Consider the following 23,812-nt stretch of genomic DNA (forward strand, 5'->3'; position numbering starts at 1 on the left):
AGCAGTGTATGAGAGTTCCCTTCTCTCCACATCCTCTCCAACACATGTTGTTTCCTGTCTTGTTAATTACAGCCATTCTGATGGGCTTGAGGTGATATCTCATTGTAGTTTTGATTTGCATTTCCCTGATGGTTAATGATTTTGAACATCTTTTCATGTGTCTGTTGGCCATCTGTATATCTTGTTTGGAGAAATGTCTGTTCAGGTCTTTTGCCCATTTTTTTAATTGGGTTGTTAGTTTTTTTTTTGTTGAGATGCATGAGTTCTTTATATATTTTGGAGATTAACCCCTTATCTGATGTATGGTTTGCAAATATCTTCTCCCAATTGTTAGGTTGTCTTTTCATTTTATTGATGGTTTCCTTTGCTGTGCAGAAGCTTTTTAGTTTGATGTAGTCCCATTTGTTTATTTTTTCTATTGTTTCTCTTGCCCTGTCAGACATAGTGCTTGAAAATATGTTGCTAAGACCGATGTCAAAGAGTTTTTGTTTTAAAATCTATTTTGTCTGATATTAGTATTGCTACCCCAGCTTTCTTTTCATTGCCATTTGCGTGGAGTATCTTTTTCCATCCCTTCACTTTCAGTTTGTGAGTGTCTTTAGGCCTGAAGTGTGTCTCTTGTATGCAGCATATATATGGGTCTTATTGTTTTATCCAATCAGCCACCCTATGCCTTTTAATTGGAGCATTTAGTCCATTGACGTTTAAAGTAGCTATTGATAAGTATGTACTTAAGGCGATTTTTTAACTTTTTTTTTTTCTCTGTGTTTTAGTAGTCCTTCTCTGTTCCTTTGTCCTTCTATACAGAATTGATGGTGTCTTTAGTTTGACCTCTGTCTGAAAGCTGTACTCTTTAACTCCCCTCCTCCCTCCTTTTATGTTTTTGGTATCATATCTAACCTCTTTTTTGTGCATTTGTATCCATTACCCTCTTATGATGGAAATAGATAACTTTTCCTATTTGCGGTCTTCTTTTTTCCCCTTAAATCAGTCCCTTTAATATTTCTTGTAGCACTGGTTTCTTGTTGATAAACTCCTTTAATTTTTGCTTGTCTGGGAAATTTTTGATCTCTCCTTCCATTTGGAATGATAACCTTGCTGGGTAGAGTATTCTTGGCTGTAAGTTTTTTCCTTTTAGCACTTTAAATATATCGTGCCACTGTCTTCCAGCCTGTAAGGTTTCTGCTGAGAAGTCAGCTGATAGCCTTATGAGGTTTCCTTTGTATGTAACTTGACATTCTCTTGCGGCTTTTAGGATTCTCTCTTTAATTCTGGGCATTTTGATTATGATGTTTCTTGATGTGGGCTTCTTTGGGTTTATCTTGTTTGGGGCTCTCTGTGCTTCCTGTACTTGGATGACTGTTTCCTTCCTTAGATTAGGGAAGTTTTCTTTTATTATTTCTTGAAATAGGTTCTCTGCCCCTTTGTCTTGCTCTTCTCCTTCCGGGACACCTATAGCACGGATGTTATTGCGCTTGATGTTGTCCCAGAGATCCCTTAGACTGTCCTCACTCTTTTTAATTCTTTTCTCTTTTACCTGTTCAGCTTGGGTAATTTCTTCTAGTCTTTCGTCCAGCTCGCAGATCCATTCTTCTGTATCCTCTACTCTGCTTTTGAGTCCCTCTAGGGAATTTTTCATTTCCAGTATTGTATTCTTCATTTCTGATTGGTTCTTTTTTATATCTTCCATTTCTTTGTTGACATTCTCACTGAGTTCATCTATTCTTCTCCCCAGATCAGTGAGCATCCTTAATACTCTTTGTTTGAACTGTCTGTTGGGTAGGTTGCTCATTTCTGTTTCACTTAGTTCCTTTTCTGGGGTTTTCTCCTGTTCCCTTACTTGGAATGTATTCCTTTGCCTCCTCATTTTGCCTCTTTCCCTGTGCTTGTGTCTACGTATTAGGTAGGTCAGCTACGTTTCCTGCTCTTGGATAGGTGACTTTTATATAAGTGATGCCTTAGGAGGCCTACAGTGTCCTTCCCTCAGTTCTCAGTGTTCCAGGGGTGACCCCTATGTTGGCTACGTGTGTCCTTCTGTTGTGGCCTGCTTGCTCTCCCTGTAGGTGCCCAGGGAGGCCGAGTTATGCTCCTGGCCAGCTGTTGTAATGCTCAGCTGCTTGTAGTTGTTGTGGGCCCTTCAGTCTTTTTATCAGGTGTGGGGAGCCCCAGCACAGTTGGCTGCAAGTTCTAATATCACGTTTGTGTTGCAGTATTTCTTTTAAGTGAGTAGGCCCCCAGCATGGCAGGTTGTTAGGCCCAGGGGCTTACAATTGCTATAAGCCTCCAACCTTTAGGTCTCTTGTCAGCTCTTTGAGGATTGCAGCTGTGTGGGGCTGGCCTCAGGCATGGGAGCACCCAGTTGTTTCAGGCTTTGGAAGGTGGGGAAAACCCCCTAATTTGGTCTTTGAGAAGCACAAGTCTTCTGCAGCTGACAAGCCTTGCCACCCCAGGTCCACACACACAGTCAACACAGTCAGTCCTGCCCCCTGTGTGCGCCCCAACCTCCTGAAGTGGACCCAGTCTCTCCACGGCAGGATCCCCACACACTCCACCACCACCCCACATTCTCCACCCACTCCTTGTGCATGCCCTGCCCTACTGAAGTGGGCTGTTGCCAGGCTGCAGAGAATCCAGTCACCAATCTATGCAGGCCCACAAGTTGCCTGAGAGCTTGTTGTTGGGTGGGGCCAGTCTCTAGGGTGGGCTGCCTGCCCTGGCTGAGCTGGATTAAATCTGTGCTCTAGTGGGTGGGGCAGACCTGGGCTAGCAGGCCCCAGGGAGAACTCCAATGGCGTCTGTGTCAGCACGCCCACACCAGGCCACAACAATGGCTGCCGCCAATGTCCCAGTCCCTGGAGAGGTCTCACCTCTCACTGCAATGCACTCAGAGCCTATCAGGTGAGTCTCTTTTCACCAAAGCACTGTGCACCTTTCTTTCTGGGGATTTTTGGTTGCTCACTGAAACGGGTGAGTTTGTGCGTGGGCCCTGTAAGAGTTGGTTTTAATTTCTTTGTGAACCAGCTTTTCTGGGGGTACTCCCCAATGTTTTAGTAGCAGGCAAAGTCAGATGTTATGCCACTTGTCTCGATTGTGCTGGGTCCACAAAATGCCCCCAGTGGGGGCGCTCCCTGGCTCAGGGCCCCGCTCCTCCAGGGAGGGCTGCGTACCTGTGGGCTGCTCCCGGGAGGCCATGAAGCTGGCACCTTGTGAAGGCGGTGTTTTAGGGAGTTTCTGCCTCTTCCACCTCGATTAGGATTGTCCTTTGTTGCAGGAGTTCCTCTTATCCAGTTTTCAGTTCTGTCTCAGGGGTAATTTTTCCACGAGTAGTTGTAAATTGGCTGTGTCTGCAGGAGGAGGCGAGTTCAGAGTCTGCTTACGCCGCCATCTTGACTTCTCTCTCTCTGTCACTCTTTATGTCAGTACTAGGGTATCTTGATTACTGAAGCTTTATGATGAATTTTGAAATAGGGTAATTTGTACTGCCTCCAATTTTTTTCCCCCAAATGGTTTTGAATATTTTAGTTGTTGTTTCTTTTCTTGCAATTGCATAAATATTTTAGAATCCCTTGTCAGTTTCTATGAAGAGGCTTGGTGGGATTATAGATAGATTTGCATGAATGTATAGTTTAGTGGTGGGGAGTTGACTTACAAATACTGAGTCTTCTAATTCATGAACATGATATATCTCTTATTTATGTAAGTCTTTAAAAAGTTTCTCCCGGCATGCTTTATAGTTTATAGTTTATAGGCATAGCATATTTTTGGTTACATCTATTTCTGAGTGTTTTTTTTTGATACTCTTGTAAATGGAATTTTTAAATTTAATTTTCTACTTGTTTGATTCTCATTTTTAAAAATAAAATTGATTTTTATATATTGATCTTGTATTCTCTGACTTCTAAAATCACATATTCATTAAATAATTGTTTTGTAGGTCACTTAATTGTAAACAGTCATGTCTCTACATGTCCCTGTAAATAGACAGTTTTATTTTTCTGACCATTATCCCTTTTTTTTTTGCCTTATTACGTAATCTAGGACCTTCAATACAGTGTTGAACGTAAGTGGTGAGAGTGAGCATCCTTGATTTTTTCAGGATATTAGGAGGAAGGTGTTCATTATTTGACCATTAAGTAGATGTACCATTAATATGTTAGCTGTAGGTTTTTGTAAATACCATTTGTCTGGCTAAGGAAGTTTCTTTTCTTCCTAGCTTGCTAAAGAGTTTTTATCAGGAATGGATGAATTTTGTCAAATGATTTTTCTACGTTGATTGAAATGCTTATGTGGTTTTTCTCATTTGTTATATTAATATGGTGATAAATATTTTTTTAACAGCTTTATTGAGGTATAACTTACATACATGAAATTCATCTGTTTTTAGCATATAAGTCAATGAGTTTTAGTATTTTTCCATAGTCATTCAACTATCATCATAATGTACTTCTAGAAAATTTTCATCATCTCCCAAAGAAAGCTCATGTCCACTTACAGTCGCCCCCTGTTCCCACCTCCAGCTTCAGGCAATCACTAATTTTCTCTCTCTATATTTGCCTTGTCTGGATATTTCATATAAATGGAGTCACACAACATATGGTCTTTTATATCTGACTTCCATCATTTAGCATGTGAACCTCATTTATGTTCCTTTTTGTTGACAAATAGTATTCCATTGTGTGGATATACCACATTTTGATTATCCATTTACCAGTTTATGGACAGTTGAATTGTTTTCAATTTTTATGAATAATGCTGTTATGAACATTTGTGTACAAGTCTGTGTGTACATGTATTTTCATAGATACCTAGGAGTGGAATTGCTGGGTTATCAGGTTAAGTGTGTTTAACTTTTTAAGAAACTGTCAAACTGTTTTCCAGATTGATTGTACCACATTACATTCCCACTGGCAATATTTCATTGATTTTTGAGTTTTAAAATAAACTTGCATTCTTAGGATTACTCTATGGTGTATTTTCTATCTGATATATTGCTGGATTTGGTGTGCTTACAATTTTTAAGTATTTCTGTATCTGTGTTCATGAGAGATTTTGGTCTGTAATTTTATATTCTTGCAATGCCCTTGTTAGGTTTTGATATCAGAGTTATCATAAGTGGATTGGGAAGTGTTCCTTCCTCCTCTGTTTTGTGAATGAGTTTTATAGAATTCACCAATAAAAACATCTGGGCCTGTACTTTTCTTTGTTGGAGGGTTTTTTTGATAATGGATTTAACTTTTTAATAAATATAGGCTATTTGGATTTTCATTCATCTTGTGTCAGTTTGGAAAGTTGTGTTGTGCAAGGGATTTGTACGTTTTATCTGAAGTAATCAAATTTGTGGGCATAATGTTGTTCGTAAACATTTCTGTAATGTCTTTTTATGTCTGTAGGATTTGTAGTGATAATCCATTACAGATATTGATAATGTGTATTTTTTCTTTTTTTCTCTCTCATTCAATTGAACTAGTCATTTATTAATTTTATCAGTTATTTCAAAGAAACAAATTTGGCTTTGTTAATTTTTTCTATTGTTTGTTTTTTATTTCATTGATTACTGTTCTTTATTTCCTCTCTTCTACTTGCTTTATTCTACTTTGTTTAGCTTTGTAAAATTAAACTGTAGGTCAGTGAGAGCGGTTTTGTTTTATAATGCTATGTAATTCTCTCTAAGCACCGCTTTAGCTCATCTCGTAGAATTTGGTAGCAGGTTGGTGTTGTTTTTGGAGGTATTTCTGAAGTTTTTATTGTTATTGATTTCTATTTTAATTCCATTGTGGTCAGAGAACTGAGTGTAATTTCGATACTTTTTTATTCATTAAGACTAGTCTTTTGCCCCATCATATGGTGTGTTTTGGTGACAGTACCATGGACACTTGAAAAGAATGGTATTCTGCAGTTGTTGGTTGTAATGTTTTTCACCTATCAATTGGGTCAAATTAGGGATAGTGTTGTTCAGATATTTTATGGTTTTACTGATTTTTTTTTGTCTAGTTTTATCAGTTATTGAGAGGGGTGTTAAAATCTCAATTATGATTATGGAATTTTCTGTTGCTCTCTTTAATTCTTTCAATTTTGCTTTATGTATTTTGAAACTTTTATCAGTTGTATATACATTTAACATTATTATGTGTTCCTGATGGATTGACCCTTTTATTGTTATGAAATGTTCTTCTTTGTTTTTTTTTAAAAAAATGTGTACCTCAACCATTTGTTATTTAGTTTTTTTTTTTTTTTTAATGTGTGCAGTCTTTTTTTTTTTTAATTTTTTTTTTTTGGTGAGGGAGATCAGCCCTGAGCTAACATCCGTGCTAATCCTCCTCTTTTTTGCTGAGGAAGACTGGCTCTAAGCTAACATCTATTGCCAATCCTCCTCCTTTTTTTCTTCCCCAAAGCCCCAGTAGATAGTTGTATGTCATAGTTGCACATCCTTCTAGTTGCTGTATGTGGGACTTGGTTTCAGCATGGCCGGAAAAGCAGTACATCGGTGCACGCCTGCGATCTGAACCCGGGCCGCCAGTAGTGGAGCACGTACCACTTAACCGCTAAGCCACAGGGCTGGCCCTGTTATTTAGTTATGATTTAAAAAAAATAAGGTTTATAAAAATGAAAGCCTATATGTGAATTTTGCTGTTTTTTTTTTCCTTTTTGGATTGAACATCATGGGTTTGAATTCATTCAACTATTGTCTTTAAACCTCACAACAACACTATGAAATAGACACTATTATTATCCACACTTTACACATGTGGAAGCTGAACACAGATATATGTTTAAATAACTCGCCTAAGGTTATACATCCATGAGCTGTCAGTGTCTAGATTTTAACCCAGGCAGCTATCTCAAAGTCAGACTCTTAACCATTATTTAGTGCTCATATTCACTAGTAATCAGGGCAGTGCAACTTAAACTGTGATGCCTGCCATCCATGGATATGTCTGTATCTATCTTCTTTTTGACCCTCTCTATATATTTACATCTATTTAAAATACCAACACATTATCTGCAGAGGCCTGAGATTCAGATGGATAGCACATTTCTTATCAGCAACATCGGATTCCATAAGACAGTGCACCCATAAAAGGGCTAGGGGAAAATAACTTTGAATCTAGAAATGTCCTATCCAGACAAATTAACATTTTAGAATAAGATAGAAATAAAGACAATTTCAGGCATACAAGGACTCAGAAACTATCCTGTCCATTGATCCTTCCTGAAAGAATTATTATTATTTTTGTGAGGAAGATTAGCCCTGAGCTAACAGTGCCAATCCTCCTCTTTTTGCTGAGGAATATTGGCCCTGGGCTAATATCCTTGCCCATGTTACTCTACTTTATATGGGACACCGCTGCAGCATGGCTTGACAAGTGGTGCGTCAGTCCGCGCTTGGGACCCAAACCAGCGAACCCTGGGCCGCCGAAGCGGAGCGTGCGAACTTGACTGCTGTGCCACTGGGCTGGCCCCTGAAAGAATTATTAATGATGTCCTCTAGCAAGAAGAGCAGTGAACCTAGATAAAGTAGTGGGATACAGGATGTAATGATGAGCAAAGAAAGCAGTAAAACATGTTGTTAAATCTAAATATATTGAAAAAATTACATGGGAGTTAGGAGGGGAAGAAGTGTAGAGGAGAACGAAATAATAAGCTGTGGTTCTGTCCTGTTTGGGAGAAAGATAGATATGCTTGCTAACATTAGATTTGGCTAAGAAAAAATAACTGCTAATAATAATACTATCTGCAATTTACTAAGCATTCAGTATATATTAGATACTTTGTAAACATTTTACATGGATTATAAGATATATCTATATATCTGTATCTCTTGAGTATGAACACACACTTGAGAAGGTATATAAGCCAGCCTTCGTTCGTTTATTTCCTTCAGTTTTAGACAACCAGTTTTTTAATTGTGCATTCAATTCTATATCAAACTGTTACTCTGAGGAGCATATCTCGCTGCCCATTGTTGGACAGTAGGGCTGTAAAGTGTATTTCTTGATCTGAAGAAATGACCATCAGCTGTCCAAATTGGTGCAGTATTGTCTGTTCTAGTTTTTTTATAGCACTCTTAGCATTTGCATCTACCACTGGGAAAGCAAAGCCCAGTCCAGAGTCAGTGTCTGTTCCTGTCAAGACCTGTTTGTAGCCCCCAGGGCTTCTGATTTGCCAGCTGTGAGGAAGGCCTTCCCTCTAGGGAATTTGTCACGTAGCCATCTGCAGTCTCTTCCTCTCTTGGCCAAGAGAACAGTTCTTATCGGCATTTTGTGCCTCAGAGCTTGCAAGAGGAATGTGTCTAGATTCAGCCCATCTCTTCTGCATTGCTGCAATGTCCCCATGTCTACTCATTTCATGGGCCCAAGTGGCCAACTTAAGTGAGCCCATGGGGATATCTGCGTCTTGATTCCGGTCACCTTCTAAATCTGGCAGAGAGTTCTTCTGATGGGCATCAACATATCCTACTCTAAAGCACCCCTCAAATTCCCATAGTGATTTCCATAGGGCCATGCCTCATTTGGGCATCCCTTTAACAGGACAGGTTTCCATTGCCTGACCATAGGGCCAGGCCATTGGCCACTGTCCATGAGTCAGTAAAAACTCAAACATAAGGGCTTACTGTTCAGTTCTTCCATCACTGCTGGTAAAACGGTATGCAGTTCAGCGCATAAGGCTGATCTGTTTTTACCTTCTTCGATCAGAGTGCTGATCTTCCAAACAAGATATTGTCTATTCACCTTGGAACTGCCATTCACAGACCGAGCAGCTCTTTGTCAGTCAGTCAAGAACTGTTTATAGGGCATTGTCCAAGTGACAGTAGAATCCAGCAGCTCTTCACACAGTTCCAGAGTCAGTCCTAGGAGAAAAGAGGTTCCCTACTCCTGAGAATTTCCTCCTTGCATTCCCCAGGCAGCATGATCCTGTATGTAAACTATATCCATTTTATTATGTTGTTCTTCTGGGCACTGCCGTCTCCATTAGAGTGTGTCTCTGACATCATCCTAGATATTATGTCTATTTCAGGTTTCGTGATCATTTTATGTCCTTCAGTCATAGGGCTAGATTCAGTTAATAATGTCTAACAGCAAGGTAGTAAATGCCCCTCAAATGGGAATTCTCTAGTCCAAAGCCCCTGTAGTCATTGCTGGGAGGCACTCAGGCTCTTGCCGTAAGCCCCAGTCTATACTCCACATAGGGCTGTCCCACAGAGCATTTGTCCCTACCAGCACTCCAGCTTGTTCCACCCTGTGTGGGTTCAGGCAGTCTTACTGGTCCCCATTTAGCATGTCTAGTTAATATTGCTTGAAGGGCAGTTTCACATGCCTTCCGTTTTATAATACTAGGTAGGGGAAGTGTTTCCCAGTCAGACACAACAGCCATCCCCATAATACAATCAGATAAAAGAGACACAACCACTTCACATAAAGCCTGTTCAGACATACCGATTGGCCTACAGACCTTTACCCTAATTCTATCAAGTTTACATTCCTAACTGTAGCTTCTATTAGCGCTTCATCCACAGGTTTTGGTTTTATAATACTAGGTTGGGGGAAGTGTTCCCCAGCTCAGACATAATATCCATTTCCGTAGAACATTTGGGTAAAGTTGATACGACTTATTTACATAGTACCTGCTTAAACATTCCAACTTTCATATAGTATTATATCATGCCATCCATTACATTTTTGTATTCTGTCAGTCAAATTTTAGCTCAAGTCAGGGCTTCACCAATGGATTTTGGTATCACAGTTCATGGGACTTCTGTATAAAGGAGTCCTGGAAACTTCTCTTTTCCACTCCCTTAATCATTTACCCACACTTGGGCAAAAGGCTTTTGAGTCCCCAGCGAGGGATTGAGCTAAAGGACCCTGCCCTTTTGTCAACCTTTATTTTGATTAATCTACCTAACCATTATCTCAAGGCATTGTAGGTCAGGTTTGTCGTTGTTATCTTCTATTCTGATTTAAAACACTTCTCCAAACTGAGATAGGGTGTATTTGTTTGGGACCCTTTAATGTTGGGGGACCAGCAAGGGGATCTCTTTGGCCCACCAAACCTTAGGCAGTGCTGTATTAAAACCTCTGTTTTGGGGGCCGGCCCAGTGGCGCAAGCGGTTGAGTGTGCGCACTCCGCTGCGGTGGCCCGCGCACCGACGCACCGCTTGTCAAGCCACGCTGTGGAGGCGTCCCATATAAAGTGGAGGAAGATGGGTATGGATGTTAGCCCAGGGCCAGTCTCCCTCAGCAAAAAAGAGGAGGATTGGCAGATGTTAGCTCAGGGCTGGTCTTCCTCACAAAAAACAAACAAACAAACAAAAAAAACTCCCTCTCTTTTAACCCCATCAGTGTCTGTTTTATTCATTCCGTTTCTTAATAACCATCAAAAGATTTCCATCCTGCTGGGACAAGTCCCCTGACTCTCCCCTTCATGTTTCTTCTTTGTTTCACGCCTATCAATATCTGCTGTATTAACCTTATTTCTTAATAAGCGTTTGAAAATTTCCACCTTGTTGGAAAGAGTCTTTTTTGTTTGTTTATTGCAGTAACATTGGTTTATAACATTGTATAAATTTCAGGTGTACATCATTATACTTCTATTTCTGCATAGATTACATCATGTTCACCACCCAAATACTAATTACAACCCATCACCACACACATGTGCCTAATTATCCCTTTCATCCTCCTCACTACCCCCTTCCCCTCTGGTAACCACCAATCCAATCTCTGTCTGGAAAGAGTCTGACTCTCCCCTCAGCCTCTTCCCATTCTCTAATTAACCAGTGTTTTTATTAGCATCTGTAATACCCATGAGGGGAAGCGGAGTCAGCAAATTCAATAAAACTTGCAGCACTGATTTTCAGTTTTGCAGCAATAAAGTTATATGGGGTGCCTATGTGAAAGGGGCCCCCTTGACCACAGCATTTATCATGACCTGGGTAATGGGCATATTCATCAGGTGAATACCCTGGTCATCATAAAGCTAGTCCAACATGGCTGGCATGGGAAGCATATCAGCTGCTTCATCTGGGGTATTCCACTTGGCATTTGTAGGGCATGATGGCCAGTCCCTATTTTCAGGGTAAACAGATCTTACAGTGGCTTTTATCCAGTGTACCACACTGGCTGTTCCCTCAGGAATAACCTTCTGTGTGTCTGGATTGCAGATGGCCGCCTGTGATTGTTCCATAGTGAGCTGTGGGTCCTGTAGACACGCTCTTCCACGCTGCATCATTCAAAACCAAAGACACTCCTAAATTAGTCCCTCTCATAATCCATTTTAGTAAAGGTTCTTCAGGAAGCTGATGATACTGATTCACAAAATGAAACAACTCCTTCACACTATACCCCTTAGTTTCAATACTTTTCTGGTTTTGTCCTCCCTCCATGTTGACTACCTTCTTAGTGACTAGAGGTCTTAGAGGTACTTTCTGTTGTCTCTGCATAATTTTTCCCTTGGGAAGGGGATTTGAGGCTAGTGGCTTAAGCCTAGACTCACTGAAATCTGAGTTTGATCTATCATCAGGGTCCGACTCAGCAGTCTTAATTTTATTTTAGCTATTACAGATAACACTAACCAAGAGATTGTATATTTTGCGTATATTTTGCCTTTTTCTTATTAGTTTGCATTTCCTGATATATGCAGTTAGCCAGCTCCCAGGAAGTTGGATCCATCTCTAAATTTCTTTGGTAACTTTTACCTTTAGTAACTGATTGCAGTGCGGTGGCTGCTCCATTCCATGGGTGACCATGTGGCCACTCAGGAATCAGAGGTTCTTCATCCTCCCACCCTTTCATCCTTTTTCTTCCCAAACCACATGTTTCTGTGAGCCAGGGCCATTGTAGTAAATCCTGCTTCTCTGTCACCAACTACAATTCTGACACCAGTTTGGATTCTGATGTCAAGTCTGATGTGTGTTTTTTTTCCCCATACCACCAAGCAGTTAACAATTCTGACACTACCTGTCTGGAGATAGTGTCAGATCTCACAGATTAAGGGCTCAGTCCTACAAGCACTGCCCCCCCCCCACCCCAGATGCCAATTGCAAGTCCAGGTTGTCACTTCTGCTATAGATTGGAGGTTCCAACAACCCCCTCTTTGGGTTTGATTAACTTTATAAAGTGGCTCACAGAACTCAGAGAAACATTTTACTTACTAAATTGCCGGTTTATTCTAACAGGATATAACTCAGGAATGGCCAGATGGAAGAGATGCATAGGGCAGGGTATGGGGAAAGGGATGTGGAGCTTCCATGCTCTCTGAGTACATCTCTCCGAATCTCCAGGTGTTCACCAACCCAGAGGTTCTTCGAACCCCTCCCTTTTTGGGTTTTTATGGAGGTTTTGTTGCTGAACATGGTTCGTTTTCTCCCGTTACCCAGAAACCAATGACCAAAATGACGAGACTGCAACAGAGAGAGGGTTTTAGTCGTATGGCAGCCAAGTGAGGAAGCGAGAGAACGAGTCTCAAATCCACCTCCTCTAAAATGGGGACTCAGGGATATTTGTAGGGAAGGGTGGCAAGGTGGTCTTTAGTGAGGAGATAGATGATTGGAGGTGAGGTACTTGATGATCTGCACAAGTGTAGTCAAATTTCATGCATCTTCATAGGACGCATGTTCACAAACTGGTGGCATTAGCATGATCTGAAGGTGGAGTTTTTAGCCTCTTGATGTCAAAAGGTCATTTATCAGCCACCTGCACAGGCCTAGTTGATGAATTGGTGGTCTCAACCGGCCTGAACTGGACAAGGGGTCCTAATGCTTGAAAAACAGCGCAAACATCTGTTACCATGGTGACCCAGGCGCCAGGGAGATGTTATTTTTAGGAACGTAGTGGGAGTTGGATAGTGTATTGCCTAAGCAGCACAGTTAACAATGGGTGGGTGAACAACTAGAAGCTATAATTAGTAATTGCAAAAAAAACTTTAGTTACTGGCTACCTAGTCATCAATGGCTGTTTACTGGTTTCAGCTTTATTACATAAGCATGATTGATGAAATCTCTGGCCATTGGTGATTGAACTCAATCTCCAGCCCCTCTCACCTCCTTGGAGGTGGGGTGAAATGGGGAGGGGAGGGCTGGACTGAAAGTTATAACCCTCTAATCACATGGTTGATTCCCCTGGCAACCAGCCCCCCATGCTTAGGTTACCTAGAGGCTTCCCCAAAGTGACCTTATTAACATGACAAAAGATACGTTATTTTGCTCTCTTTACTTAGGAAATTCCAAAGGTATTAGGAGCTCTGTGCCAGGATTGGGGACAAAGACCAAATATATATTTCGTATCGTAAATCGAAATATCACATCAGGTCAGCTCTTAAAAAGCATAAACTAGTACATTCAAGGAGAAAGAGACACATTAATAATTTGAGACTTGAACATTTTCCTCTCCATCCAAGACAGATCATATTCATGAAAAATTAGCAAGAAATATAGGATACCTTAAAGCATGATCAAGAGTGGATCTTATTTATATCAAACTCTATACCCTGATATAGGGGGACTGTCTTCTTTTTAAGTGCAGGGGGACTATATCTTCTTTTTAAGTGCACAAGGAACGTTAATGAACATCAAACATATCAGAGGTCAACAAAAAAAATCTCAGTGAATTCCGAAGGATAGAAATAATAAAAACAGCATTCTCTGATCACAATGCAATGTATTAAGAATGAACAAACTCAATCCAGAAACAGCAAGAAAGGAGAAAAATGATTAACAGAAAACATTGGATAAATAGTGTCAAATTACGAAACTGAAACAATTTATTAATGAATTTGATGTCCTTTATTCAAGGTTAAACAGTCCATGGAATGTGGGCCTACAGTGCCTTACAAGCAGTGGAGCACTGTTCCCCAGGGATTTTGGGCAAGAGGGATTTTTATAGAGCATTAGTAGTGACAATATGGAAACAGGGCATGATTGGCTGGGGCTGCCTGTCAGACCTTATTTAGAAAGATTAAGAAACAAGGAATTAAGTATAGAGTCCAGAGTAGGCTTGGCATTTGGAGATTGGCCAACTGGATATACTGTTTCTTGCCAAGGGGAGCATATATAGGAACATGAAAGTTCAGTTTGCTGATGTGACACCCCAGGCAGAAGTGGCTCCATCTCAGGCTTAGAAATTTATTTCAACAATAGGAAACACAAAGATGATAGAAGAAATTGATATATTAGTGATCAAAATAAGTGGTAGTGGATTGCACGTAAAAGTACATGACTGAGATTGTGATGTGGGGAAGAAAATAAAATTCAGGTATATGCTATTTACAAGAGATGTGTAAGTAGTAAAAGGATATAAAATGAGTCAGGTAATCAGCAGTCCTCCTCATTCCCCACCCCCAAAAAAAGCTAGGTAACTTAATTAAAAGTACAGTCATGTGCTGTCAACGATGGACTGCATATATGAGGGTGGTCCCAGAAGATTTTAAAGGAGCTGAAACATTCGTATCACCTAGTGATGTGGTAGCTGTTGTAACACTGTATATCACTCACTTGTTTGTAGTGATGCTGGTGTAAACAAGCCTACTGTGCTGTCAGTTGTATAAAAGTATAGCAGGTACAATTATGTACAGTACATAATACTTGATAATAAGTGACAATGTTATTAGTTTATGTATTTACTATTTATTGTTATTTTAGAGTGTACTCTTTCTACTTATTAGAAAAATGTTTGCTGTAAAACAGTATGCTGTGTTACGGCAGCAGCAGCTGCCTCATACATCTCCTGTTTACTGTCTCTTAATTGCATTATTTTCTCTTGTGCTTGATTTAATCTCGCGTTGTTTTGTTCATCATGGCCCCTAAGCTTACAAAAGCCGCTGCTAATGTTGCCAGTAAGAGGCCACCTTGAGTGATTGACCTGGAAACGAAATTAAAAGTGATTAAGGATTACGAAGGTGGAAAATCAGTGATGGTTTTTGCTTCTCAGTCAGGCATGTCCCATTTCACCATAGCTATCATCCTGAAGAACGAGAACGAAGGGATGGAAGCTGTTAAATGATCTGTTTCACCGAAGGCAGTGAGACTAACAAAAATTCTAGAAGGACCTATATGAGACATGAGGAAACTTCTTATGTAGACCAGCCATAGAAGCGTTTTCCTCTCAGCACCGTGATGATCACAGCCAAAGCAAAAAATTTGTTTGCGATGGTGAAAGAAAAGGCTAGACCCAACTATGATGTTGAATATACTGCTAGCTCTGGGTTATTTAGATGATTCAAGAATCGTTATTTGTTACATAACGTGAAAGTGAGTGGTGAGTCTGTGTGTGCTGATGTGAAGGCAGCTGAAGCATTTTTGGAAACTCCAGATAAACTGATTGTGGAGGAAAATTACTTGCCAGAGCAAATATTCAACATGGATGAAATTTCCCTATTCTGGAAATGGATGCCTGAAAGGACTTTCATCCACGAGGAGACGAAGTCAATGCCTGGTTTCAAAGCTTTAAGGGTAGGATAAAAGTTTTGCTTGGAGGCAATGTTGCAGGCTACAAATTGAAACCCTTTGTGATCTGGCACAGTGAGAGCCCCAGGGCCTTCAAGCATATCAGTAGGCACACGCTGCCAGTGTACCACAGGAGCAATAAGAAGTCACGGATGACCCAGCTCCTCTTCCAAGATGCCCTCCTGAATTGCTATGCCAGCAAAATGGAGAAGAACTGTTTGGAGAATAATGTATCTTTTAAGATTTTGCTTTTTGTTGATAATGCTCCCAGATATCCTCCTTTTATTGGTTATCTTCCTCCTAATATCAAAGTGGTGGTTCTTCCTCTAAACACCACTTGTTTGCTCCAACCATTGGAACGTGGAGTGATAGTAGCTTTTAAGGCCTATTACCTGAGGAGGATCTTTGCCCAGGTTATTGCTGCAACTGAGAAGACACTGATGCAATTCTGGAAGGATTACAACATCTATGACTGCATCAAGAACCTTGCTTGGGCTTGGGAGGGTGTCACCAAGGAATGTTTGAATGGTGTCTGGAAGAAGACACTCAAGAGGTTTGTCCGTGACTTCAAAGGACTTGCCAAGGATGAGGAGGTTGCAGAAATCAACAAGGCTGTGGTTGAGATAAGCAACTTGAACCTGGGTGTGGATGAGGATGATGTTGAGGAGCTCCTAGAAGAGGTTCCTGAGGAATTGATTAATGAAGATTTGTTGGAACTGGAACAGGAATGCATAGCTGAAGAAGAGGCAAGAGAAAAAGAAACTGCGAGAGAAGAAATAGAAGAAGAACCTCCAAGAAAAATCAGAGTGAAGGGTTTAGCAGAAGCTTTTGCAGACCTCAGTAAGTTTCTTAAAAAGTTTGAAAACATGAACCCCAACACTGAAAGGTTTTCATTAATAGAGAAGAATGATCATGGTGCATTATCTATTTACAAGCAAATCTATGGTGAAAAACAAAGAAACCAAGCAAACTACCATGGACATATTGCTGAAAGGAGTGACACCTCCTCAAGAAGAGCCTTAGGCAGATCTTTCAGGAGATTCCAGACGAAGGCATTTTTATCATAGGAATTGACAGCTCACGTGTGTTAATGTCCCTGAAGACCTTCCAATGAGACAAGATATGGAGACAGTGATATTGATGATCCTCACCTTGTGTAGGCCTAGGCTAACGTGTGTTTGTGTCTTAGTTTTTAAAGAAAAAGTTTAAAAAGTAAAAAAAAGAAAAAAATTTAAAAGCAGTAAAAAGCATATAGAATAAGGATATAAAGAAAGCAAATATTTTTGTACAGCTGTACATTGTGTTCGTGCTTTAAACTAAGTATTATTACAAAAGTAAATAAATTAAAAAATTAAGAACTTTATAAAGTAAAAAAGTTAGTAAGCTAAGGTTAATTTATTATTGAAGAAAGAAAGAATTTTCTTATAAATTTAGTGTAGCCTTAGTGTATAGTTTATAAAGTCTACAGTAGTGTACAGTAATGTCCTAGGCCTTCACATTCACTCACCACTGATTCACTGACTCACCCGGAGCAGCTTCTAGTCCTGCAAGTTCCATTCATGGTGAGTGCCCTGTACAGGTGTACCATTTTTTATCTTTTATACCATATTTTTACTGTGCCTTTTCTGTGTGTAGATTTGTTTAGATACACAAATACTACCATTGTGTTGCAATTGCCTACAGTATTCAGTAGAGTAACATGCTGTACAGGTTTGTAGCCTAGGAGCAATAAGCTATACCATATAGTCTAGGTGTGTAGTAGGCTATTCCGTCTAGATTTGTGTAAGTACACTCTATGATGTTCCAACAATGATGAAATTGCCTAATGACGCTAACGACACATTCTAGTTGTTAAGCCGGGTGTGACTGTATACAAATTTGACTTTAATATAAAATGGGTAGAGTCACTAAATTATTACATTTTAGTTCACTCATGTGGAAAGAATGTAAGTGATTTTAATTCCACCAAGCATATGATTGTTTGTATGTTCCCACATGGTTCAGGAACATTACACCTTGAAATTTCCATCCATGTACATTTTATTCCTTAACTTGAAATTTGGTCTAACTTAGATATAGTAGGATGCTTTATCTTCTGATCTAGATCATAAGGCTGTTTTCAAGTCTTTTGTGAATTGCAGGATGTTTGAAATAGTTTGCTGTGATGAAAATGGAAATTAAAGGGGAAAAAACAATGGACAACTAGACTTGGGTATGCCACTACCCCTGACAAACTCTGTTATTTCCTCTTGAATAGTTTCTTGTTTCATTAATGCCCTTTAAGACCCTAATGTCCCATTTAGAAAGCAGTCCTTGTGGGTTAGGGATATCGCCAGATTTTTGCCTCTGTAGAAAATGTCAGTGTATTTATTTGATTTACACAATAGCTTATTTGTTTCAGCAAGTCTACTATGGTATTCCCAATGGGTTCATGACCTGATAAAGGTGCTAACTGGTTGAAGATCCAAAATAAAGAGTAGTTAGAATAAACAGTGCTTGCCTAGACATTGGAAATTACTCATCTGAAAAGAGAGTAATGGGATAAACAATGTGAATTTGCAGAAGTTGATGTAATGCAATTATGCATGATAGAAAGAAAATAGAGTTGTCTTCATTTTTAAAAAGCTGAAGAGAATTAAAAAATGAATTAATGTATTATTATGACACTTATTGTCTTTCCAAATTTTTCATTACTTTATTTATTAGATATCTATCATGGATACAGCTAATATTGATTACCATCTTTGTGTCAGGCACTGTGCTGAGTGTTACAGGTAAAATGGTGAACTGTATTTTGGGAGATAATTATTCTTTTTTTTTGGCATATTTTGTATCAGTGTTTGTTGTAGAGTATCTTTTCAAGGATTATGGTATAATAAATAGCCTTTAAAGAGATATTTAGGCATAGGGTAGATTTGTCTCCTAACCATGGTAATAAAGATATCTTTCTCTAAGGCAAAGATTGGTCAGGCTTGCTAGCAGCCCCTTTAAAAGATTGGAGTTTTCTGTGTGTGCATCATCCACTTGGGTTTGCCTCTGCATCAGCCTTGTGGCACTTTGAGGGACAGGGAACCAATGCAAACATAAAGCTCATACAGCCTGCTGTGCTTAAGTAATGAAATCCTTTGACTCTGACCCAGGAGCCTCCTGTCTTTGCCAGCATTTATGAAACTGGCAGGCTAATTTGTTAGCTTGTAAATAGGGGAAAATCTCAGATCCTTCATGGTTCTTGACCCAATAGAGACTGGGTTTTTGATCTTAAAGGATTTGTATTCTGGTGGAGGAGAAACTCCTCCTCCACTAGACTGTTTCACTGTGAAAGAGTTAATTACTGTACACAGAAACAGTTAATTACTGTACATTGTGATAATTGTTATTGTGAAGTACAGTTATTTTGGAAGCACCTAGCAGGAGCACTTAACCCAGTTAACCTAGTTAAGGAGAGTCAAGGAATGTTTTCTGGATGAAGTGACATGATAAGAACTAGAGGATGAGAATAAGTTAGCCAGGCAAAAGACATGGGTAGGAAAGAGGTTATACTTTTTAAGATGTATGTACATAATTGCCTTTGGCTTTTCTTTGTTTTGTGTTTATGAATTACCTTACTATTCACATTTTAAACTCCTGGAAGACAGATACCATTTCATATCCCCCACAGTTCATTCTGTACTGTTTCCTCATGGTTAAGGTATATTTCTTCATTTCTTGTAAGCTGCATATAGTTGAGTTTTTGTTCTTAAAAAAAGTATATCCAGTTTGACAATCTTTGTCCTTAAATTGGAGTTTTTAGTCTCTTTACATGTAATGTAACTATTGGTGGATTTGGCATTGAAGGTACCATATTACCATTAGCTTTCTATTTGTCTTGTCTGTTCATTATGTTTTCCTCACCTTTCTTGACTTCTTTTGGATTTAAATATCTTTCATTATTATTCAATACCACTCTCTATTAACTTTTAGAAATATATTCTTTTGCTGTTCTTTTAGTGGTTACCCTCAATATTATCATGTACATCTTTGATTAATTAAAGGGCGAAATAAATCCATTCTTTTTATCCCTCTTTCAATTTCAGAGCTGTTTTCATTTATTTTAATCTTTTGTGTCTTTTAAACCCTCTTGGCATTGTTGTTATTGATGCATATAGTAAATATTTATTTAGATTTACCCATATATTTACCCTTTTCCTAATTTTTATTTCTTCCTGCTTCTCTAAGCTTCCATCTGGGATTATTACTTTTTACCTGAAAAGTACATTTTAGTATTTTCTTTATTGAAAATCTCTTGGTTACAATCTCTCTCTCTCTCTTTCTGTGTATATGTGTGTGTGTGTGTGTGTGAAAGTGTTTTATTTGCCCTTCATTTTTCAAGGATATATTCCTGGATATAGAATAAAAGTTAGTAGTTTTTTCCTTTCTTCACTTGGAAGATAAAATGACTTCTATTGTTATTTTCTGACTTCTATTATTTCAGTTTTAAAACAATGTTTTGCTCTCTCTTTGAAGGTAATGTGTTTTCTCCACTTTGCTACTTTTGAAGATACTTCTTTGTCTCTATTTTTTTTTAGCACTTTTCCTCTGATGTGCAAAGATATGATTTTTTTTTGTATTAGTGAACTGAATGATAGATCAGAAGTGATTCTTGAATCTATAGCTTAATTTCTTTAAATAGCTTTGAAAATTTCTTTGCCATTATGTGTTCAAATAGGGCCTCTGCTTCAATTTTTCATCTTATCCTTCTGGAGGTCTAATTATACATATGATAGATCTGTTCATTGTATTCCACATCCCTTTTTTCCCTCTATTTTCATCCTTACTTTACTCTGTGCGTATGTCTGAATATTTTCTTTTGATGTGTGTTCTAGTTTACTAATTCTCTCTTCAACTGTGTGTAATCTACTGTTGAACCCATCTTTGAGTTATTAAATTAAGTTGTTTTATTTTTCAGTTCTAGAAAGTACATTTTATACTCTTCAAATTTCCTGTTAGCTGTTGAAATCCTCAATCTTGTTTTTTAATTCTTTGAACATATTAGTTATGATTAGTTTAAATTCTGTGTCTGATAACTCCATGATCTAGTCATCTGTGTTGCTTTAGTATCTAGTTGCCTCTATGTTGTTGTTTTCCTTGACTTTCATTCCTTTGTTTTCTTTTAGTATGACTGGCTATTTTTGATTGAGGCCTGAACAAAGTACATGAAAAGTTGTAGAGGCTTTGGATGCTGTTACCTTCCTCCAGAGAAGATTACTTTTGGTTCAGGCTGGCACCTAGGCTTAAGATCCTAGCAATCTCAGATTGTCATAATCCAAGCAGAAATTGAGATGACTTGAATTTATGCTTGGTCTCTGCAAGGGCTTGTCTCTTTCTTTCTTTTTTAATTGATATAAAATTTACATTACATATAATTTACCATCATAACCATTTTAAAGGGTACAATTCAGTGGTTTTTATTATATTTATAATTTTGTACAACCATTACCACTGTCTAATTACAGAATATTTCTGTCACCTCAAAAAGAAAGTCTGTACTTCCCAGCCCGCATCCCTCCATCCCCTGGCAACCACTAATCTATTTGTCCTTGTGGATTTGCCTATCCTCAACGGAATCATACATTGTGGTCTTTTGTGACTGGCGCCTTTCACTTAGCATGTTTGGGCTATTTTTTTTCCACCTTTACTCCTGGGGAGTAGCTCTTCAGGGTAGCAGGCAAAAAGCCTGGGGTGTTTACAGGAATCTTTGCTTTGTAAGTTTCTGAACCATAGTTTTTGTCTCACTATTCCCATGGATAGGTTAAAATTTATGTTCAGATTCTCAACCTTTCGACTGTTGCTTTTGCAGTGGGCCTTTGCCTTGAGGGGAAAAATAACTCTAATACTGGCTTTACTTCCCTGAGCTTTCTTCCTCTCTCGATCAGGCTTTACAGTTCCTCATTGTCTTGGTAGCTCTCTGATGTCTTCAAATATTGCTTTGTCATATTTTGATCATTTTTTCTAATTCCTGGTGGGAGCACAGTGGGATTGGGCTGCGTAAATTTTGCTGAAGGACTAAATTCATTTATCCAACTAGTATTTATTGAATGGCAAATAAGTGCCAGGTGCTGGAAGTAAAGCAGTGTACAAAGCAAACAAAATTCTCTGCTCGCATGGAGGTGACATTCTAGGGACAGGTGGTATGAAATAAACACCCAGCTAAAATACATAGTGTATTAGAAGGTGAAACTTTCTATGGAGAAAATAATGTGGGAAAGAAGGATAGAGGGGGTCCTGGGGTATTGAGAGCTGTTTAAATAGTTTAGGGAAGGCCTGTCAAAAGGCAGCATCTGAAGAGAGACCTGAAGACTGAGTCATGTCGATGTCAGGGGAAGACCATGGCAGGCAGAGGGAGCAGCAGCAAGTAGGCACAAATGAGTGGACAGTGTCAAAACAACAGTATGGCTGGAGCAGAAGTGAGGCTAATAGATTAGATCTGAGAGGTAGAGGATGGGGCAGATCATGTAGAATGCTGTACGAGTTAGGATTTTATTAGAACTGAGCCGGGAAGCCATTGGAGTGTTTTGAGCAGGAGAGAGACTTGATCTGCTTAACACTCACTTGGATTCTGTTAAAACTGGTGTTGAGAAGAAACTCTAGGTGGTGAGGGTAGATGCAGAGAAACCACTGAGGTTCTTTCAGTAACCCAGACAAAAGATAGATATTGTTTCAGATCACGGTGGTAGCAGTAGAACTAGTAAGAATTGGTCAGATTCTAGATATATTTTGAAGGCACAGCTGATTGGATTTGCTAGCCATTTGGGTGTGGGCATGTGAGAAAGAGAGGAGTCAAGGATGGCTCTGAAACTTTTGGCCAGACTAACTGGAGGGTTGGAGAATTGCCATTGACTGAGACTGGGAAATTTGCTAGAGGATATAATATGTGGGTGGGATGCAGAGAAGATCAGGAGTTTGTTCTTGACCCTGTTAAATTTTAGATGTCTTACCCATATAAGAGGAGATGACAAGAAATCAATTGGATATGTGAGGTTGGAAATGATCTGAGCTGAAGATATACATTTGTGAATTAATGGTATCTAGTTGATATTAAAGGCCATGAGATTTAATTTAATGAAGTCATCTAGGAGTGGATATGGACAGAGAAGAGATGCAAGTAGTGGGACCCAGGGAAATTCTAATTTATAAGTCCTGGGGATGAGGAGGATTCAGTAAAGAGGAGTAGAGAAATAGGCTGTTGACTGAAGGGTGAGGTGGAGTCAATGATTTTTTTTAAGATGAGGTAGATTTTAGTGTGTTTGTATGCTGATGGGAATGATCCAGTAGAGGGAATGAGTCAGCCCCTGATGATGCAGGGACACAGATGTTGGGAACAATTCTTGGAGCTATTTTCTTGAAGGAGGGAAAGGGTATGAAATACGGAAGGCGAAGATGGAAGAGTTGGCTTTATATAGGAGCCTAGATGGTTCATCCATGAGAAGAGAAGGGAAGGCAGATTATATGGGTACACTTGCAGGGTTAATGTGATAGAAGATGACAAAGTTGTTTTCTGATCGCTTCTATTTTGTTAGTGCAAAAGGCAGCTAGCCATTACTAGAGTAAGGGTGGGGCAGGGGATCTTGGAAGTTTAAGCTGAGAAAAGAAGCTGTAAAATAGTCATAACAGAAAGTAAATAGACTAGGGAAATGTAGGGTGGTAGAGGAGTGCTGAGTTAACTTCACTTTCTCTTATATAAATTGAAAGAATTTAATTAGATCCATCTCTAAACTTTTTATTATCTTGTGATATTGTTGGAGAGAAAAACTTTTCCTCTGCCCTCTTAGGTTTAGTGACCTAGACCTAAAGAGAGGTTTTAACAGGAGAGATTAACAGGAGAAGAGGAATACAAATTTATTAGTGTTTTTACATGCATTGTACACGGAAAAGAAGTGAAACTCAAAGAACTTATATGCCCTTCTTAACAAAGGAAACAGAGATTGGGCTCCAAGGGATGATACATGGTGGGGAAGTGACTAGGAAATCCACGAGAGGACTAATGGAAGATAAGGGTTATTTTAGTAGTTTGTTAATGCAGACTCATCTTGTTGCCGGCTCTCCATCTTCAGTGATAAGGGTTGCTCTTCTCATCCTAGCACAGGAGAGATGGGATATTTTGCCACTTTTCACAAGGTAAATATGTCCTGCTTTTAGGCAGATAAAGGGAGGGCAGAGAACTCTTCCTGTATCTGTTGATTCTTAATTGCTTTCAGTTAAAAATAATCCTTATGCCAAAGTGGCATATTTTGGGGTGGCATATCCTGATCCTCTTCAGTATGAATAAGTAATTGACTCCCACACTCTGAATACTATATAGATTATTGCTGTTATTTGTTGCGACTTAGTTTTCAAACA

At 39.1% G+C, this 23,812-nt stretch overlaps 1 protein-coding gene across 4 annotated transcripts in view; it reads left to right on the forward strand.

Annotated features, from left to right (window-relative positions):
- Positions 1-23,812, forward strand: part of NBEA (neurobeachin) — a 696,720-nt gene that overhangs the window by 29,837 nt on the left and 643,071 nt on the right. The window contains exon 1 of one of the 4 annotated variants that reach the window (XM_058548003.1): positions 2,560-2,898. The exons of the other annotated variants lie outside the window; for them this stretch is intronic. The gene's annotated coding sequence lies outside the window, so the exon portion shown is untranslated. Of the gene's footprint in view, positions 1-2,559; positions 2,899-23,812 lie in introns of those variants that run through there. 4 annotated transcript variants of the gene reach the window in all.

This window comes from Diceros bicornis, chromosome 9 (genome assembly GCF_020826845.1).
Source record: "Diceros bicornis minor isolate mBicDic1 chromosome 9, mDicBic1.mat.cur, whole genome shotgun sequence".
NCBI classification, from domain to species: Eukaryota; Metazoa; Chordata; class Mammalia; order Perissodactyla; family Rhinocerotidae; genus Diceros; species Diceros bicornis.